Genomic DNA, 4,266 nt, shown 5'->3' on the forward strand with positions numbered 1-4,266 from the left:
GGGGATCAGATTTCTGGAACACTACAACGGAGTCTCCCTATGGCTGGAAATCCTTAATTTGGCCCCTGATTTCCAGGTCCACTCCAATGCACGTGCCCGCCTAGCCAGGCTGTCAGTGGTCTTAGACACCCGCACAACAGGGTCCGCCTCCCCAGGTCGGTCAAGGCAGATCTGGAGGTGTGGACGACTTGTCTGGAGATCTACAATGGGGTATCTCTATGGCAGGATGTCTTGAATCTGTCATCAGACTTCCAGGTCCAATTGGACGCGGCTGCGTCCTTAGGCTTTGGCTTGTACTTCAAGGGGCGCTGGTGTGCACTACGATGGCCGACAGCATGGCAAGGTCAGGCCATCACGTGGGATCTCACCTCTCTTGAGTTCTTTCCAATAGTGGTGGCCGTTCACATCTGGACGGAAGATTTTTGAGATCTCTGCATGTGCTTCAGGACCGACAACCTGCCGGTCAGGAACATTCTAGCCAGGCAGTCATCTCGGTCTGAGAGGATCTCCTCCCTTCTGCGGGCGTTCGTCCTCCGGTGCCTTGAGTACAACTTAATATTTTCAGCCAAATTCGTACCCAGAGCCAATAATGACATTGCCGATGCCTTGTCTCGATTTCAGATACCTCGCTTCCGGTTGCTTGCACCTGGAGCACAACTGTTGCTCGAACCCTTTCCGGAGCACCTGTGGAATGTGGGAGACGCAAAGTGATACAGGGAGTATGGAGCCATTGAGGGTTGGGGCAGGTTACAACCTCACAGGGCCGAGGGCCGTAAGCCGATTTCTTACGGGTTATCACAGATACGCATAAAACTCAGGTCAATTTGCTGGTCCAGGTTCAAAGCACGTCTCTTTTCCGCAGCATACGCTATCGCCTTTTTTGCGCGCTTAGAGTTGGTGAGGTGGTGTTTGAAGTTAGTGCACGAGGTTCAACACGCGGCCTCCGGTGCAAGGACATGCAGTTGTCCGATTCTAACGTGACAGTTGATATACGTCAGTCCAAGACTGATCAGGCTGGTAAGGGTGTCCTAGTTAAGCTCGCGGCGTCGGCACAGCAGGGCCCATGCCCGGTAGAGGACACTAGGCGGTACCTCTACCTCAGACCGCCCGGCCCGGGTCCGTTTCTGGTCCATGAAGATGGGTCACCCTTGTTGAGGCACCAATTCACCAGAGTACTTCGCAAGGCTATTGAGGCTTGTGGTCTATCCTCCCAGGAGTACGCTGCCCACTCATTTAGGATTGGCGCCGCAACCACGGCCGCGCACCTGGGGCTACCGGCGGACAGGATCAAAGAAATGGGCCGGTGGAAATCCAATGCTTATAAGTCTAATATGTGACCTGCAGCTTTACCCTACTGATCTGCCTTTTCTTTTCTGTCTTTTACCCCCAGCTATGCTCAGGAGAAGCGTGTGGATTTGCGGCCACAGCATAGTTCATGGGGCCCGCGTACGAGCGGTGAGCTGCGGCCTTGCATATAATCTTGGTCTTCCACATGGTGTTCGAGTTTCCTGGCTTTCGAGAAGAGGCATGTGTTGGGAGGAGCTTATGCCATTGCTGTGGGAGAAAGTAGCCAAGTTCGGCCCTCCCGACATCCTTGTAATTCATTTGGGGGAGAATGACCTCGCTAACAGAAGGAGTGTGGACTTGTTGTGGAGCATAAAAAGAGACTTGAATGCATTTGCAGCCTTGTGTCCCAGAACAAAGGTGTTCTGGTCCTCCTTCTTGAAACGAACTATTCGGCGCGGTGCGCAAAGGTCCTCCTTCTTGAAACGAACTGTTTGGCGCAGTGCGCAAAGCTGTATGGCCATTGAAAGAACCAGGAAACTCGTAATTCGGGCGGTAGCCCGTTGAGTGCGCTCTATGTATGGCCGAGTCATTTATCATGACCGTATCCGGATCGGCGACCAAGCTTTATACCGGAATGACGGCGTCCACCTATCGGATCTGGGGAACGACATTTGGTTAGCTAGTGTCAGCAAAAGCATCTGGGATTGGTTGCAGCTTTGAAGGTATTGGCGGCGAGCCTTTAGCTCGGGTGGCGGTTAGGCATTGGAATAATGTGTTGTGGTGTGTCGAAGTGCTAGGTGTGGCCATCGCCTATGCCTTCAATTTATAGGGGTATTCCGGTAAAGGAATCTGCCGGTCGTGTATTCCGTCCGAAGCCTGCTTGGCGGGAGGCCATGGCACAACCCGCGGTGACATCAGGGGTGAGCCTATAGTTGGATTAGCATCAACAGGTGATGAACCCCTGGTGAATAAACCCACTTGTTTTGCGATCCAATGCCTAAGCCAATACCTTTTCATTGCTGTAATCAATAAAGTTGTGGCCTTTTCTAGCCCATTAACCTTATATCACGTGTCCCTGTGTCTTCATTTTACTTCGCGGGGGTCGGGTCCTCGAACCACAACTTCACAATGTCTCTGCAAGTATTAACTTGGAATATTAGAGGTTTGAATTCCCCAGACAAGAGGAAATTTTTTTTTCATTTGTTGAGAAAGGAAAAATTGGACTTGATATGTTTACAAGAAACCCATGTGACCAGAACACATAGAAAAGTGCTAATTAACAAAATATTAGGACAAGAATTCATCTCATCAGACAAAGTTAAAAAGAGAGGAGTGGTGATTTATGCAAAGGAAAGTCTATCACCTAAATTTGTATTTAAAGACGATCAAGGAAGATATGTAGCTATTGAAATACAATTTCAAGGTGAGAAATTTTTGATAATAGGGATATATGCACCAAATGAGGGGAAATCAGAATTTTACAAGAAATTGCATGAGACATTGTTGGACTATATGGACTTAAACATTATTATGCTTGGAGATATGAATGGAGTGGTATCGACAAATATGGATAAGTCCATAGGCGCCGACTCCATGGGGCTTGAGGGGGCCCGAGCCCCCTCAAAAATTCGTTTGGGGGGGCTCAGCCCCCCCAATAATCTCGGGCGGCGGTGGGCGCGTCCGCGGCTTTTATAGGGCGCCCGGCGCGCACCAGCTCGATAACGGGCACCGGCGCAGCCGGGGGCGCCGGGCCGGGGGAGGGGGGCGGCCGGCCTGTCTCCTTGGCAACCCCATTGAGCAGCGCCGGCTCCCCCGGGAGGGCCATCCCCCCGCGCCGCCGATCGCCAACACCGCCGACGCTGTGGCTGCCCGAGCCCGAGCCTGAGCCTGAGCCTGAGCCGAAGCCCGAGCCTGAGCCGAAGCCCGAACCCGAGCCCGTCAGTCAGTCAGTCAGTCAGGAAGGAGAAATGGGGAGGGAGACGAGGGAGGAAAATTGCGCGCAGAGTGAAGAAAGGAGAAGGGCGAACGAGACGAGCTTCCAACCCCAAAAAGGGCTGGAAGACTGGGAGGATGCAGGATCGGGAAAGAAAGCGACGCCTTCCCCGCCCGCGACGTCGCCCGCTTGTCATTGGCAGCGCAGCGGGCGCCCAGAGGGGCTGGGCACCGGCGCAGGGCCGCTCCACAGCAGCGGAGGACAGCTGCGCGGCTAGCAAGGTGCGCCGCGTAGAGCACGGCCCTTGTGTGGCCCGGTGGCCAGGCAAGCTCGGGCGGGGACCCCCATGCGAATCTAAGACGGGAGAAGAGGGCAGAGCAAAGGGGGTCCCTTCCCCAACCTCCGGCTCTGAGACTTCCCTGCGCCCCAGAAAAGCGAAAGGATTTTCTCTTCTTCTTTTTTTATAAATATTTTATTAAGTTTTCAAATACAAAGTTAGAAACATACACTGAAGAAAAAAGTAAAAGAAAAAGAAAAAGAAAAAAAGAAAAAGAAGAAAAGAAAGCCAACCATTCAACACATTTTTTATATAACTAACTGGACTTCCTCGCATCTCCCTTACCCTGCATTCTTTATAATAAAGATATCAGCAAATTATTACCTTGTTTCGTACCTTATTTTGTACTTTTCAAATACTATACCTCTAAATTTAACATACTTTTCATCAGCTACTTATATCTTAAATTAAACATAGTATTACCTTAGATTTTGACCTTTTCTTACTTAAAATATAATTTCCTGTTTCCCAAATCTAATTGCTGAAGCTATAGTTTCCGAATCGTGTAAATTTTTAACATTCATACAACTTATATTGTTTTTGTAAATAGTCCTTAAATTTTTTCCAGTCCTCTTCCGTTGTTTCTTCTCCCAAATCTCGGATTCTGCCAGTCATTTCAGCCAGTTCCATGTAGTCCATCAATTGCGTCTGCCACTCTTCCAGTGTGGGCAAATCTTGTGTCTTCCAATATTTTGCGATAAGTATTCTT

The 4,266-nt window shown here is 50.3% G+C and overlaps 1 long non-coding RNA gene across 1 annotated transcript; it reads left to right on the plus strand.

Moving 5' to 3' along the window:
* The first annotated feature begins 744 nt into the window (after nucleotides 1-744).
* On the plus strand, nucleotides 745-2,350 carry LOC308578276. The gene is made up of 2 exons (XR_014003850.1): nucleotides 745-1,712; nucleotides 1,755-2,350. It is a non-coding gene; the product is annotated as an uncharacterized lncRNA (long non-coding RNA).
* The last annotated feature ends 1,916 nt before the right edge of the window (nucleotides 2,351-4,266 follow it).

This window comes from Podarcis bocagei (genome assembly GCF_964188305.1).
Source record: "Podarcis bocagei genome assembly, chromosome: W".
NCBI lineage: Eukaryota > Metazoa > Chordata > Lepidosauria > Squamata > Lacertidae > Podarcis > Podarcis bocagei.